This window comes from Micropterus dolomieu, linkage group LG04, assembly GCF_021292245.1.
Source record: "Micropterus dolomieu isolate WLL.071019.BEF.003 ecotype Adirondacks linkage group LG04, ASM2129224v1, whole genome shotgun sequence".
NCBI classification, from domain to species: domain Eukaryota; kingdom Metazoa; phylum Chordata; class Actinopteri; order Centrarchiformes; family Centrarchidae; genus Micropterus; species Micropterus dolomieu.
In genome coordinates, this window is record NC_060153.1 from 28,187,705 (window position 1) to 28,205,044 (window position 17,340).

Consider the following 17,340-nt stretch of genomic DNA (forward strand, 5'->3'; position numbering starts at 1 on the left):
TAAAACAAGAGACTATATTACATCAAACCTGTGAAATCAAACTCATACAATACAAAGTCTGTGTAGTCCACATAGCACAGGTCCTGATCTCTGTAAGGGCTTTTAGCTGTATCCCCTATTAGCAGGGAGGTTAGAGGTCAGCAACAGAGCAGCAGTCCTGCAGCTTGTTGGGATTAAATTCTTTGCATAAAGATGGGAACTTGACCCCCAGTCTTCCTGTTTCAGTGGCTGTACACACCTCCATCCTGCTGCAGCAAGGCGGGGAGTTTAAGAGCCTTTGACAGGTTCTCTGCATTTTCTGTGGGGTGTGGACAGGGCAGAGATGAGCCAAGGACGCCTGAGGTTAAACAGAGACACCCAGGCAGAAAGAGAGGAGGAATGATGACGAGAGAAAAAGCCTTTGATCCTGTGATTCTCATCTGAAATAACAGGCAGCGCCGCTCAGTTCGACCCTATCTTCCTCATTACCGATCAAAGCCGCAGACCGTTAACATACTCAGACGCTGCGAAAACTCAATCATCATCCGCCCACACTCCAAAACCCAAGTATTTTCAAACGTGCATAGAATTGAACATCGAACAAGGGCCGAAGTGCAGCTGCTTGTGTGAGCTCACACTCGCAGGTTTGTTCACTGTTGCTCACACGCAGGCACACGCGGATGTGTGCACTCTCGCATCCCTCAGCTTACCCCGCTGGGAAACATAATGGGATGTCCGTGTTCATCCGCTCAGAAGCTCCCTGACATGGTGAATCCTCTGAGCGCACTCCGCTCTTTGATCAGACTCTCTTTAAAGAGACTGAGACAGGGAGAGAGGCTTTGTGCTGACTAGGCAGGCCTGTAGCAGGTTCCTCTCGGCCTTAACCCAGCTTTACTCTGTTACTCACGCAACAGGCTGCAGGCACATTTAATCAGACACACTGTACCTTGGCAGCCAGAGTCGGTGGGATACAGTATACAATTCAGGCATGTGATCACTTAATTTATGTTATAGCTGGACAACACATTGTATGTGACTGTGCATCATTACCTTGTTATCTAAGCACGTGGAGGGCCTACTCGGTTGTCTCACAGGCTGGATCGACCTTGGCTTGTTATATGCCGTTATACCATACTGTCCCTATACTATACTGTTGTACTACCGTATTGCTGAAGTGCTCTTGAACATGTGCAATTGCAACCAAATTTAAGTTCGAACATACAGTAACTACACTAAGTGATCCTACAGAATTTGACTGCATTTCAAGCAGAACTGTGGTCACGAGTGTGGCTCGTGTAGCTAAATGCTATTAAAGATGCTTTAAAAGCTAGTATAAATACATGCTAGTATAAATCATGTCAGAAGCACAGGAAGAACAGGAAAACCTCCAACTTGGTAGAGTTCACGTATTATTCTTAAGCTGATGATACACAGAGCAACTTTTAGAGCAATGGTGCTGGGCCATGTTGCCGTCAGTGGTAATGAGTAAAGATTACTACCGTAATCCCCTTCCTCCACCACTCCGCCACCCGCCCCGCCGCTATCCGTTAAAAATATAGTCGGACGCCACCGGCAAGATTGCCCAGCAACATTGGTCAAAAAGTTGCCCTGTGTATCATCAGCTTAAATGTCTATCATGTTGCTAACCTTGTAGTCACACCAGATAAGTTTAAAATTAACCCTCAATGAGCCATTTTTAACATGTTTGTTTTAGCTGAGTAGGTTATATTATTTCCTTTAGATGTAGAGGCCATCCAGTCTGGTCACCCGTTTGTTGACACTTGAAACTGTAATTATTTTCACCACACGAGAGATCTCCCAGTGATATCTTAGAGTTGGGAGGATGACGTGAGCAGTTTTCCAACTCAGTCTCTCATAACTGTGGTCTGTGAGATATGATGTGAACCCACCCACCCACCCAAAAGCAAGAAGTTCATTTGTACATGTAGTGAACAAACAGCAGCAGTAAAGGCTTTCAAATCTACGAACTCGCCATACACATTATGAGCACAGGTTACTAGCTTTTTATTATTTAAAACAGATTTTCTTGTCAAGACGGAGCAAGAAGGTTAAAAAATCAGCCGTTACTGTACTGTCGCCCAGAGCTCTACAGAAACCAAACTTATTCACCTGCAGATAGTCTAGGGGAGTGAGCGGCTCGACAGCGGACTGAGGTCTGTGTCCCTGGGTGGCAGAGGAAGAGAAATAGAGTTTCTGTCTCTGTCAAAGAGAGAGGAGAGAGACATGAAAGACAGAGCAGCAGGAGAGGAGATGAAGAGATCTGAACAGAGGAGGGAAACAACAGGGGTGCAAAGGGAGGGAGGGAAAGAGCGAGAGTGTGAAAAAATCAATGCCTGAGTACGAGAGAAAAAGAAAGGAGTCAAGGCAAGAGGATAAAAACTTATCAGTGTTTAGAGTGATGAAGTGATATGCTGGTTTCTTCTGGATTTAACTTCTTCTTTTTATTGCTGAACGGCAATGTAATTTTACTGATAACTACAGGCCTTTTGCCTCATCACTCCTATCCCCCTTTCTGCTGGTTTGCAGATTATATGATTCTCCATTTAAACAAAGCACAAAGTAAACTACAGTTTAATAAAAAGATAAAAATCCATTGTATTTAGAGGCATTTCTTTTGTATTGCACGTGGGCTGTGGCTCAGGAGTTGGAGCGGATTTCCCGTTAATCGGAAGGTCGGCGGTTCAATCCCCGGCACCCCCGAGCTGCATGTCGAAGTGTCCTTGGGCAAGATACTGAACCCCGAATTGCCCCTGGCGGTCGAAAAGACTATAAAGGTACTATAAAAATACGCAGCATTTACATTTACTCCTTGCCCTTCTCCTTTGACCTCCCATAGCAGCTTGTGTTTGTGCTGTTTCATGTTATACTATATTGTAATGTTAGTCACTTGTAAGGGAGTTATTCTGACTGTGGAAACCAACAATCATCAGTTCCTCCTCTAACAGAAATATTTGAGAGAGTGAACAAACAGTGGGATGAAGCTTTTTGACATTCTGAACTGTGGGATCTGGTATGTGTCGTGACTACTGGACTACCAGAATTCCCTTAGAAAACAATAACTTAAATTTTTGCTTTTTCTTGTTTGTGAATTATATTGAGGTTAGTCTCAGATTGTAATACCATTGTAACTTAGTTCCAAACTATCAATAAATCATCCGGAGACTCTTCAGTTTTAGCTATGGATATTGTTTCAATCAACTTCACGCTGTTATACAAACTTTGCTGCCCTTTCAAAAGCATTTATAAAATGTCACGGAAAATGTTGTGGAGCCAGTCGACCCAAGGTTGGACCGACAAGCTCTGTTGGGAGCAGACGCTCTCATTAAAAAGTTAGAGTGGTACAAGGACACAGCTTGTTGCTGTAGGTACTATTCAGCTCTGGATTGTGTGGAGGCAGTGAATGCTACATCGCCCTCCTCCGCCCCGTTCTTTCCTCCCCGAAACACCAGTTCCACCCTATATCACGGACTGTGTGCCTGGAATTTTTTAAACAGCTTCACCTCATCTCACTTCACTTCAGGGTAATTCAGATCAACCTGTTAAAGTTGATGGATGCGTGTGTTTTTTACATAGGTCAGTAATTAGTTGTTAGTGACGGTTAGTAATTTCTGCAGGACCTGGCAGTGTCAGGAGAGACTTATTTTATTTAACACATGCAGTTTTCATCAGTTAAGCTTTGATTTTGGACAAAGAAGCATGCATATATTTTGTATTTGTGTTTTTATGTGTTATCTCTGTTGACAAAGCCATTTTTCAATTGCTTTTTTGTGCAGATAAATTCAGTAATTTTAAATGCACCATATTATGGACTTTTTTCACCCTCCTCCGAGTCGTACTGGGCACTGTAGATGTTACCGCAGCTTCACTCAGCATTATGTCAATTGGTTTGATTTGTGAACTGGGTTTTGTTGATGTGATCCTATGTAACTATGGCAACACGTTATGGGATGAGGGTACATGTTGTATAGTTTAACAGCAACACAAGTATAGAAGAGTCATGAAGTCAGAGAACTCAGCACCGTTGTTTACAACATCTATCTAAAGTTAGCTAACATTAGCTAACAGAAGCTACTGGTTACATTAGGCCACATGAGACTATGGAATAGGGCAACCAGACATCCCCGTTTTCTGGGGACAATCCCTGGTTTTGGTGGCCTGTCCCCGTGTGGAGCTGTCCCCGGAAATGTCCCCGTTTTTAACTGTGTGTTAATTATACACCGTATAAGGTGCTAAGAGACCTGAAATCAGATTTTTTGCCAGAAAGTGAATGTAGCTTCTACTTATTGACTGAAATGTAGATTCTTCCTCAAAATGACTTACTTTTATTCAGAAGAGTTATATTTGACAGAATATAACAAGACCAAAATGTATTATTACGTAGCCCTTTTTTATTTCATATATAATAACATTATATTTTTAATTTTAATTTTTTAACATACCGAGCACCAAACCAAAAATGTCCCTGGTTTTCATTTTAGAAATCTGGTCACCTTACGGAAGCAACACTGATGATATTAAATTCAGCATTTTATTTCTTATGAATTCAGCTTTTAAAAGAGAGAACGTGTTAGTTCTCATTTCAAAATGTAAATAAAGTAATGTTAAGGTTAGAGTTAGTCTGTTATAGTTAAATAATACATTTAAGTGTTCCCAGTCTCCGAAAATGTCATCCTGTGAAACGTGTGTGTGTGTGTGTTTGTGTGTTTGAGAGGCTGAAGTGTGTCCTGAAGGACTGTCGCCTCTGGCTCTTTGTAATCAGGTGCAGGGCCCAGACTGACCCAGACTGTGGAGCAAACAGTTCTGAAGCCAACTCTGCTTCTAAGGGACAGTAAATAAAACATGTTCAGGTGACTCAGGGGCACAAAGCTTTAATTATTTTTTTTTTCTCAATCTTTCTCTAGCTTTTTGTCTGTCTGTTCTCCACTCATTCTTTGTTTCACAGGCATACACAATGAATTCAGAAAATCAAAGTTAATGTAGACTATTAAAGGTTAAGTTCACAAGTCTGTCTTAAAAGTCAGGTGCCCATAAGTTTTTTTACAGGTTTGGCTTTCTGTAATCTTTCTCCCCATTCATACTGGCCAGTAAAAGCAACATGCAACATCAACATAAGTGATGGGGAAGTTATCTGAAGCTAATGTGAGGCCCATATATAATTATATTTGCCTGAAGAGGTCCTCTTCCTAGCTAACTGCAAAATTCTCTCTTCCTGTGTTTCCTTGCTGAGCTGCTGAGGTGGCCAGAAACTTGACTCTATATAAATGCTAATGTTGCTCTGTGTCTGCTGGATGTGTAAACAGCCCATTTTTGGCTAATATGTTATCCACAACAAGGCCATACTACATCAAATGTGTGTGATGTTAAGGTTGTTGTGCTCTGCTCCCAAGCGGCCAAAAACACTGACTAATACTGCTTTGAAACTCATGTTTTAAAGAGCGCAAATCTTTCATTGAATCTTGTTGTAAATGCATACTTTTGGCAGTTTTTTTAGCACAACTTTTGTTTTAAAAATAAATGCATGGAGAGTCCATTAATTCAATCAACCCGTTTTATATGCTGCATTAGCAGACTACAAAACTACGGTCAAGCAGACCAGCACAGAGTTAGAATAGCCCTTTACCTTTCCTCAAAGACCCATGAATACTTGCATCAAATATGTTTTATCCTATCCTGTTTAAGTGCTGAGTGCAAAGTAATTTAAATGTCACTGCATCATTTCTGTTTGCTGTGCTGTTTCTTCCACAATTTGTCGTCTCATTCTCCTCCTCTCTGTTTGTATGTGCATGAACAGAAAATGCTCCCTGTTTAATTTGATATGGAAATTGAAGCTGGGGTTATGATGAAGTCATTTTTCTCCATTTAAGAATCCCCCAGGCATTTCCTCTATTGTTCTCTTGTTTCCCTTTCTTATTTGTCCTTGTTTTACCATCCCCACTTATTGTTCCCTCGTTTGTTCCACTTCCACTGGCTCAGCTTCATCAAAATTTGTTTGTGCTTTATATATTCAGCCCCCTCTAATCTGTTCTGTGTGACTCCTCCTTTATCTGGCACTAAGATGAAATCGCTGGCTCATTCTGCTTTTTTGTTGAGATATTAACAGATGGAGACATTAGTCATTTTGAACTATTATTAATATTATTATAATATTTTGCGCAACCAAACAAAACACGGGACATCACGTGTATGTGCTGTGGGTACATGGGTTGCATTACCATACATAGGAATTACATTATATACATTGTTGTAAATTGTTTTAGCATGTCAAAGGTAAGAAAAAACAGGGTCTATGACTTATTTGTAAAACAAAGCACAGGCACTGAGGATTATAGGAAAACCCTTAAATGTTTATCTGTACCACTGTGTGACTGAGGGGGGTTTCTCCCTGATCCACTGGAACGCCTTGCTACCTAATAAATTCAGCTGTCCAGCAGATAAAGAGAACCGCCCCATAGGTGAGTTTGTATTTTTTTTTTTTGTTAATTGATTGTCTGGCATTTGTGGAGGCATGTTATCCATGTTTTCTCCCTCTTTTTTCATGCTTTGTATCACTTGACTTTCACCTTTCCCTCCATGTGTTCCTCCCAGTGGAGAGAGCTGCACAGTGTGCCTGAGGCAACTGCAGGCATCGACCGTGGCCCACATAGTACAGTAACAGTGTGTATGTGCGTGTACAGTATCTGTGTGCATTTGTGTGTTTATGCATTGAAGTGCAGGAAGAGATGATAGGATGATAGGAAAGAAGATAAACTGCGAAAAGGTCAGAAAGTGTAAGGATGGCTAGGGGGTTTATGTGCGTGCGCACGTGCATCCTTATTTAGGGGGTTGACAGCACATATGATAGGGAGGGAGATTACACAAGAGATGGTTTTCGAAGATAAACGGTGGGTGGGAGTCAGAGAGAGAGATGACATGACATCATTGGACTGTGAAAGAGTTTCTCTTTCCTCTCATTCCCCATTTCTATCGGCATTCAGTCATCTGTTTCCACACCAACAGAGATACAAATTGCATAGAAAGGCGGAATAAGGGAGCGCACGTTGCACATTTTGCAGAGCAAAACTTTAAAGACTGACTCCCTGGGATGAACGAAGGAGGATGAAGGGAGTGATGGGGAGAGTATGAAGGGATTTGCAGAGGGAGAAAAGCCGATGCTTGATGTGGAAGCCTGCAGATAGAGGAAAGACCCTTCCTTCTCCCCTCCCCTCTCTCTTCCTCTCTTTATATATCCTCCCTGCTGTCTGTCTGACGCAGCGGAGGAGAAAAGAAAAACCCTCAGCGTCGTGCTTTGCGCTGCCTCGCCTCCCTCTGCCAGAACGCCGCCATGCGCCACTCAAGTGTTGATAAATTGCCGCCACCTGCCTCATTTTTCATCACTGCCTCGTCGTCAAACACATACGCACTGACACAAAAACCCTGTGCACTCTTCAGCGATAACAAGAACAATTGCTGAGCCCCAGGATTGAAACATGGGAAGACGGAGGGAAAGGGCAAATGGGGGGGTGAATAAAGGGTCTGGGGAGGGGGCAGATGAAGCAAACAAGCAAACATTGTTTCATTTAGTTTTTGACAGACAGTTAGAGAAGGGTTGTCAGTGACAAAAGCACCCTGTGCTAAAGAGTAAGAGCTCCATTTTACTGTAGTTGAACAAAGTTAATACAAATAGGCTACCATTAGGCTACTGTTGAACATATTTTCAGTTAACTGGATGATTCTGTGTGTGATACTTTTATAGCTTCAGGAGGATTTCATTAAACCGGAGTCATGCGGAGACACAGGTGAAAAAGGTAGAAAGCAGGAGTGAGTGAGTTTGAAAATCCCTTTAGCTGCTCAACAGCAGTGGATTTTAAACAGTGTCTCTTCTTCCCACAAATACACCATTGTAAAAATGCCGCCATTCCCAGTCGCCGCGTGACTGTAAATCCCACCCTGAAGCATTTGTGTCTGAGCCGTTGACTCATGCCATAGATTCATGCAGCATACTGCTGCATTCAGATGACACAACTATAGCAGAGGAAAGGTCTGGAGGTGAGTCAAAGCTTTAGAGAGACACATAAATGAGTTAATCAATAGAACATTCACTTGTCTGTTTCTCTGCGCGCATCATGCTTTGACCTTTCCCCATGACTTTTTTTCTGCGGGCAGATGATGAAGGGTAGTCATGCTAGGCCTGGAGTTACAGTTCATTGGGTGGAAGGATCTCTTTTATATGTTTCTAAGAAAGAGGTGGGTGTATATCGTTATGTTTAAGTTATGACTTCAGCCATATTCAGCTTTTGCTCCTGGCTTCACACTACAAGGATGTCTTCAGAGCCAACCCCAACTTCTACCGAGAATGGAAACCCCAGATATTCTGGAGAAAAAAGTTTTTACACCTGGCTAAAGTGGAGAAGTTAGCATTTAGGAAAAAAAGATTAGATGAGATTGTAACAGATTTTACACATACACCTTAACATTACAGTGCCTGCTTCAGCCTGCTGTAGTGCAGATAAAGCATTCATGTCACTCACTGTTACATGCCTCCACTCTACCAGAGGGTACAAGAAAAGAAGAATCCAGCCCAATCAGGGGCCCTTTTTGCATGTTACCCCTGTCTACACATTGAGTGGCATCCGAAACCAGTGAGGGCGGAGTGGTAGTGGGTTGTTAAACCCTCAGATGCAGAGTGAGCACCGATGCTGGCTTGTTGAAGGTGTGTAACACCCTTTGCTGCACAATGGGGGACCTTTCTTTCACATGTGAGTTCCGCATGACTTTTTTAATTCCTACACTAACATTTCATATCACCATTCACAGGTTAACAACGTAGCCCAAATGTTATCCATCCATTCATCCATCCATCCATCGTCAACCGCTTGTCCTGTGTACAGGTTTTATAGGTTTTGGGGGGGCTGGAGCCAATCCCAGCTGACTTTGGGCGAAAGGCGGGGTACACCCTGGACAGGTCGCCAGCCCAAATGTTATATTGTGTTTAATTAAATAAGGCTCTTGTCTGATAGACAGTTAAGCTGTTGTTGTTATTGAATAGTATTCATCTCATGCGAAAATCTTCAGCCAAAATAAAAATAAATAAATAAAATAAAACTAGATACACAGGGGGATCATGTAACAAGCAACAAAGGCATCAACGAAAAATAGTAAAGTCTTTATACAACTGTTTTAAATTCTTCAGACTAAATCATGCTTCAATATAATATTTGATTTATATTGAAATGTTGCATTTGTGAATGTAATATTTTTCATATAAGATAAAGAGGTTTAAATATATAGCCTAGGCTTTTCTTTACAATGAATATCAATCTTTTCATAAAAGAATATATTATTTATTTTTCGTGGTGTCTAAAGTCACGTTCTTAAAGAAATATTCAACACAAACACGGAATAAATGACATGCATTATTGCAAAAAAAAAAACACACTTTCCCTCAACATCAATCCTGAATCTTAATACAACTTTTGTTTATTTGATACACGTATTATAGCAGTGAGTAGGCCTAGGCTACAGTGGTAACGTCAGATCCTATTTATGCTGGGGGGAGAGGGTAGTTTGTCCGAAAGTTGTCGCTGTATTTAAAACCTACGCGGGTTAGGGAGCTCGATTTGGCTGTGAGGGTGACTCCAACCAGAGTTCACTCCGTGTCGAAGTGGAAGTGGCGAGGGTCTAGTTTTGGAAAGGCACAGTGTGTCAGTTAGTGGTTAAATATGTCATCTTGTCGCCTCTTATTGAATATATTTGCATAAAGGTGGTTGATGGAAACACACAGATTCACTTTTTATTTAGAAAAAATATTGGAAATTTTCAACATTTACATGTACAGACAACCTGAACATGTAAATAGAAATTTTATTTGATTGTATGAAGTGGTGGTACGATTCTTATTGTTGTATTTACAGTATATGTAGCTCTTACACGAGACACTCATTTCATGTTAAGGTTATGATTTAAATATTTAGTTGTTAGATAATTGAGTACAACATAAAACATTTAAGGAAGTTTACATTTAGTCATTTACATTTACTCATTGTACGCTTTTATCTAAAGTGACTTGTGAAGAACACATACAAGCATCAGTAAAGTGAGAGACCTGCGAGCAACAACAGATACAAGAAAGAGCTATTGATGCACAGGAAGTGTATGTTAGAGGTTAGGGGTTAGAGGTGTTATAAGAGGAAGTGTTCTCAGAAGAGATGAGTTTTCAAGAGCTTCTTGAAGTTAGAGAGGGACGCACCTGCTCTGATGAAATGTGGTAGCTTGTTCCACTAGGTAGTTATTTCAAATTACAACTACCATCAGGGTTATTTTACGTAAGGCTTGAGAAAACCTGTGTTATAAACCACAGCATCAGGAGAAAGATAAGGGCAGGGAAGTTCTAATTAAAAGATTTGTTGCATTGCATTATGGGAAATGTAGGATCCAGTGTTTTTTTTGTAGTGTGACTCAGACTGACCTCTGCTGCTTTGATTTTGACCATTATTTTTTAATTCTGTCCTCCCACAAGTCGAACATTTTTGTTCCTGAAGATGGCTGGTTTAATAAGTAATTTTCACTCACTATCAGGGGCGTTGCTAGACATGAAGCTCTTCTGGGGCACAGGCCCCCACATCCCTCATGTAAATGTTTTATTTATTTTTGATTGAAGTGTATGAAATTCGTTAGTATGTGCCTTATTAGCTTCCCGTAATATTTCCTATATATTCCTAATATTGGTCATGTCAGAAAGGGATTTGACCAGAGCATAAGCACACATACCTATTTTATGCTATGTTACCTGTGAGCCATGTAACCAAATTGCCACTGCTGCACAGTCACACCTGACACTGCATTGCTCTTACTACTACCTTTAAAACTGTCTGTCTCTGTTACAAGACTGAATGGAAACCTCTTTTAGAGAAATCCTCCCAAAGTCTGTTAAGACTGCTGCTGCACATCTGTACATCTCTGGCTGTGCTCGTACTGGCTGAGGCTGCTTGTGTTTCGCCTGGGTCTGTGTGATCTGCTAAAGGTGTCTGGACTGGGTCTGTGCTGGTACTGACTTATGATCCAGCATCTACTCTACTGACAAATTTAAGCATAGCCCCGATAAATAATAGATATAAATACTTTTTGTTATCAGCTGCATCAGGCCCATACAAACTGGCCAGGTTACCTTAAACATTTTCAAAGCTAAAATACTATTTATACTAGGGATGGGTGGTATGGCCAAAAATGTTATCATGATATCATTCGATATTGATAATGCCAAATCAGGATTTCTATCCTTACTGAAAGCTGAAGAAACCAGATAGTTAATTGTGGCTTTAACTATTCTTTATGGTCAGAACATGAAAATCACTTACCAAACAGTGGATCCCTTCACAAATCTGAGGTAGAAAAAAAAACAACTTTCTTCCACAAATCTGCACGAGTAAAATTAAGTTAAATCTTTTTTTTAGTCTCTTTTTCCTCAATAAAATAAATATCTTAATAGAAAAAGTAAGTGCTAATTCATTCATGATTCAAATGAATAAGATCAAACATTTATTGAATATTTATTGAACATTTGTTATATTGTTATTGATAAAAATTATACTGTGATAATTATTGTTTTATTGTCCAGCTTTAATTTATACTATGACTTGACTGAATATGTTGCATGTTCACGTGCGAGGTAGTGATCATTTCCATACTGCAGTAATTAAACATTGTTGCCCGTCTGCGTTTATCAAAGATAATAAATAGTTGTATTTTACTCTAATATTGTTCAGTCACAGTCTGGCAAGCAACCAAGACAAAAACAGACCTAGTAGCGCTGCTCAGCTGGGTTAGCAAGACAGAGGCTGCCTCACTGCAGCTAGGCTACACATGAACCTGCTCACATTGGACTTTCAGAGGAGAGAACACAAGTTTACCTGACTGCTGTTCCCGAAAGTCACTCTCATTGACTTATTTTCTCTTCTTGTGCCCAGAAGGATAGTCCCTCTTTGCCTTCTCAACGTTGTAAACACTCGTTTTCAACACTGACTTGTGTTTTGCGACATTTCATATCATTAACAACATGCCTTTTCACATTAACCAGTAGTTTTATTTTGAAAATGTAACCGGACGTTGCATGTATATCATTACTATCTTGACCGGACGTTGTAGATTTAGTCAGTTGTTGCTAAGTTAACCGCGGAGCCCTACACGTCCAAAAACGATGCCAAGGGGTCTTGACAATTTTAATACTGGGGCACAGCAAATGGATACAGGGGCACTTGTCCCAGTGAAAAGGGTCTAGCAATGCCTATGCTCAGTATTCAACAAACTAGTTGTTACTTCCCACTACCTTCCTTGCTGACATGCTGCTGTTGTGTTCAATGTCAAGTCACTCTGGCAAGAAGCTTAATCTAGCTTGCCACAAAATGTTAACTGTATCGGAAGAAAAAAAAATGTATTTGAATGAAGTTTAGCATTTTTCATCCAGTTATGACATTCAAGGCACTTTCTGCAAGGTTAAATCCAAACAGAAGCACTGTGTGGGTTTTGTTTTTCTGTTCACTCCAAAACTAACAAAACGTGTCCCTGTGGTCGTTGTACCATATCTCCTCCGTTGTCAGCAGCTTCTTGTTCAGTTGTGGCATCCTGACGTGTGTGTGATTGATAGATGACCGGGCCGACACCGCCTGGCACTTGAGTTATAACGACAGGTGAGCTGCTGCGGTACCAGACAAATGGCCCTGTTTATCTCCAATAGAAGCCCTGGCTCAGAGCACACCCACTCAAACCAACATCCCACATACACAGCTGTGTTTCCTCACCCCTGCACCTTCTCATGCGTACACAAGCCGGTGTCATGCCATCTACTTCACCACAAGCTCAAACTTCTCACATGCCCTCACTATAAACCAGAAAATCAATGGGGCCTTTTTGTTTCCCTCAGGCTTCTAAAGACAAATCAATTGTAGCCGATCTATTGTAATAAGGACGCGTCAGCCTTGGACGAAGCAGAGGAGATGCTGCGAACAATAGGTTATTAGATTTTCAAGATGAGGAAAGAGAGGCTCAGCAGACAGGGCCAGGGCTTTTGTTTTCATTGAGTGGCTGTTATGTGAAATCCTGCTTAGTGACTGCATCGTTGCTGCCAGCGGGTCGCTGCTCTCCCGCTTGTAAGGTGCTTCAGTCAGCAGTGATGCTCGGCCTCATCAGGAGTGGGATTAATGCGCTCAGAAGTCTTTCCCACTGACTGGCTTTAGACATTGAGATTCTCACCTTAGCCTTTGTTATGTAACCGTAAACTTTGCATTAAACTATTGAAGAGATTGTATCGATGATCAGAATTTAAAATAATTTCCTTTTAATTTCCTGCTGAACCAAACAGTCTGTTGGTTCAGCAGTTTGTTAAGTCTTAATCCTCAACTGAGCAGGATGTCCGCATGGCCAGATGAACTGGCTGGGGGGCCCTGGGACAGTTGCCCACTTTTCCTGGTAATCTAATCTTGAATATTCCCACAACTGCTGGCCAGATTGTGATTAAATACGGTATAATTATAATTCCCACCTTAGCATGATTTTGGTTACCTCCAGGGAGTTATCCTGTGGCAATTGAGGAGGCTCAAGTGCCACAGGATAACTCTAAAATGGCCCACTACTTGTGAGGTTCAATAGAAAAATTGTTGGTATAATGTTAGTTTAATTAAAATCAATGTATTGTGGTGCGCAATGTCCCAAAGGATTATTAGCAAGTCTAGAGTTTTTATGGGAAAATCTTTCTCTCCCTCCCTCAGATCAAAATGCTCTCTTATTTCAGTGTACACCTTTCAGAATATTCAGACACCATGTTCTATTACGATGCCACAGGATTCTTCAAAGCTTTGTTTTGCTCCATGAAAAGTAATCAGCTTTTCTTTTAAACTCACAGGCTCATTGTTTGTTTAACTTTGTGCACAAGTTTGTGTGAGTTTATTTGTGCAGTTGATCAGAGCTCGCTGATGCTGATGAATATTAATAATCCTACATAGAATAGTAGATAGACATCTGCCCGGAGCACTTCAGCGCACCTCATCACCGTGAACTGAGCCGAGCATAACTTACTGAATAAAGATGTGTATGTCTGTTTGCCTAGTTTCGTAGTTGTGTCTTTCTGTGTAGTAGAGGTTACAACAACTACTCAATTAGTTGAGTGCTAAAATCACTAGTCTACTCTGTGGTCCCTACTTGTATAATGTATATAATTTTACCTAACATCAACTAGGATTTACAATAGTTCTGTAAAACACAAATGGACATATATATATTGACAGTTTTCACCACATTTATTACTATCCCCTGTAATAATGCCTTATTTGGGGCAGCTATGGCTCAGGCTCATCCACTAATCAGAAGGTTGGTAGTCAGCATGTCAAAGTGTCTTAGGGCAAGATACTGAACCCCAAATTGAGGGTGTGAATGGGATGAGTTTGTTTCTGATGAGTAGTTGGTACATTGCATGGTAACCTCTGCCATCAGTGTACTGTAAGGATGTGTGTGTGAATGTTGACTTGTAGTGTAAAGCGCTTTAAGTGGTTGGAAGACAAAAAAGGTGCTATCTAAGTGCAGTCCATGTACCTTTTTTATTTTTAAATATTTATAAGTGTGACTGCAGGAGCCCAAATGTTGTCTTTTTTTCACTATCAATTTGCTGCAGTAAGGTAAAAATAAAGCTACTGTTGATACTAATACTCATGTGACAGCAGGGCTTTTACAAGGTTAGGTTAGCTGTCAAACACTTAATCTTCATTTGGAAAAATTTATCTTAAAGATACATTTTGACATTTTTTAGAACCTGTTTGGAACAATGCAACGCAATGAAGTGGATCACTGTTAGACCTGTGACGAAGCATGATGTATGCGAGTAGGTCAGTGTCAAGTTCAGTGTTGTGTTGGGGTTATAGTGACTAGCCTACTACTCGTTTTCAAAACCTTGGAGCTAGCTACTGTAGCTGTAGGTATTGCTATTCATTCAGTCTGCCCATGTCTCTTTTCATTCAGAAAGCTAGGCAAACAAAGACAGGTAGGCATCTAAATGGAAGCTAGAAGAATACCTAACTATCTGTCTTTTTGTCACTCTAGATATCTAGGTCTTCATATCAACATAGCAGTTATTTTATTGGGTTATCCCAGTATTTTATGTATGTAGTAGTATTTAGCTGTATTATTAAGAAAATACAATTGAACAAGATTTGTGAAGGGGCTGGTACATTAGGGGGGCGGGGGGACTTGGATTAATGAACTTTTTATACTTGGTTACAGCCCTGCTAGCAGTCTGTCTTTCTGGCTGGTTAAATAATGAATGCAGCTCACAGGCTCAAGCCCTCAAATAATCACATGCTGATCTGCAGCATCAGCCTCTCATCTTACCTCTGATCAGTAGCTCCAGTGTGGTTATCCCTCTCACACGTGTGCTTATTCGCTCACATATTCCCTAGAGAAACTCTCTGCGTGAATGTGTTTGTGCCCATGAGTATGGTTTTTTTTTTTTGCAATATGCCTTCATGCTCACTTGGTGCAGTTGGAAAACCAGCAGCTCCTACGCACACACAAACACCTCTCCTCACTCACACACATCATTAGTCACTATAAAGGACCCGTGGCCTCTGGGCTCTTTCACCACAGCCCACTGTAATGCCTAGTCTCCCAGGCCATTCATAAGCCGTAATGTGCGTGTTGGTACGGAGTAGATCAACATGAGTGCTTGTGGTTTTTCCGAAGATACTACATCCAGTCCCATGCATCACACCCACTACAGCTCATTTGCATCAGAGTAATATGGTGTTTTTATGACAGGCGAGGCAAGAGTGTGATTTGTTGGCGAGATGAGCAGTCAATAAATGATGACTATTTGACTTCAAACTCAAATGTCACACAAATGTGCATGCAAACATCTGCTATATTAACAGATTTATGAATGACACCCTGGCATAATGCTGCATAGTTATAGAACACATAGTACATACTGTATGCGGTTGTAAATATTGGCTGTTCAAAAGGCAGTGGTGCAGTGGATTGTTAGGTGCCCAGATAGGATTATTTGTTATGTCAATTCTCTTCACTGAAGGGCTGTAACAGGGGGACACTTCATCTCTTCTCCTCTTCAACCTTGCCTTCAGTGTCAAGGCTCAGCAGCCTTATAAAGCTTGAGTTTTAATGTCAGCTTCAAATATCCTGTCTTTCTCTTTTCAGATGTCTCATTTCTGTCTTACCTCTCCCCCCTCCGCCTTTTCTCCTTCTGTACATCTCTTTACTGTTTCTTCATTTTGCTCTCTTACTCCACCTTTGTCCACTTTGTCATCACACCTTGCTTTTTTTGTCTTTACATGCTTTTAGCTCCCTCTTTCTCATCTCTCCCACCCTGGCAGTTTCTCTAACTCTTCCTCCCTCCATCACCTTCTCTCAGCAGTGCACAACTGTTAGACATGGCAGTGAATCGTATCGCACTGACCCAGTCAGAATTCAGTATTAGAGGGCATCTCTGCAAAGCTATTGTCGGCTATTGTTATGCAGCTACTTGAGAGCAGAAACCAAGGAGAGACAGACAGACAGACAAGAGGCAACAGAGACCCAACTTCTCACTGTTCACTGATTCTCTCTGCTAAGAATTCCTGATTAGTTGGGGTGCTCTTGTTGTTTTTAACAGGACAGTCAAATGTGAACCCGCAAATTATGACATAACAATGTGTCATAGTACACCTTCCCTCCCCCCAGTGTCTGCAACCACCACAATAGCAGACTCTTCATTTTCACTTCCACTGGTTGAAGAGAGGGCTATACTTAATTTTTTCAAATTATTCCTTTTGGGGAAGGATCCAGTGGGCTTCAGCAGGCAAGCTGTTGATGTTAACACTGCCAGAAACTGTTTTTCAGTCTCTGCTGCTGAGTTTGGTGTGTAGTAATAAATGTTGTACTATATCTTAAATGAAATACTTTCTTTGAAATGTATGGATTCTACTACATCCTCTGCTGTCAATTACTAATGCTTCTAATAATATTAATAATACTAATAATAGTAATACTACCATTGAAAACATGGGGGAAACACATGGGGAAAACACTATAAATAATAATAATAAAATAATAACACAGTTAGCCCAGTTACCTAAGTTAGCGTTCCTATTAGCTTAGAGTCTGGAAAGGGAACCAGAACTGGAGCCAGGCGAGCGGGCAAAGGAACTGGGCACAGCAGAAGGAAGATAAGTATATTTCCTTTCTTGACATTTTAATTTGTTTATTTTTGGACTCGCACACATCTCTCAGCTGGGAGGGGGAGGCCTGAGCTGTTGCAACAGACTATAGCCGTTTGAGGTGCAAACTGTTATTACAGTTTTTCTCACTCCCTTTGGTGCATTTCTC

At 41.0% G+C, this 17,340-nt stretch overlaps 1 protein-coding gene across 7 annotated transcripts in view; it reads left to right on the forward strand.

Annotated features, from left to right (window-relative positions):
* Positions 1 to 17,340, forward strand: part of LOC123970341 (endonuclease V-like) — a 76,136-nt gene that overhangs the window by 38,914 nt on the left and 19,882 nt on the right. Inside the window, exon 9 of one of the 7 annotated variants that reach the window (XM_046048346.1) lies at positions 2,642 to 2,663. The exons of 5 other annotated variants lie outside the window; for them this stretch is intronic. The gene's annotated coding sequence lies outside the window, so the exon portion shown is untranslated. Of the gene's footprint in view, positions 1 to 225; positions 834 to 2,641; positions 2,664 to 17,340 lie in introns of those variants that run through there. One more of the 7 variants, XM_046048345.1, reaches the window with a different exon arrangement.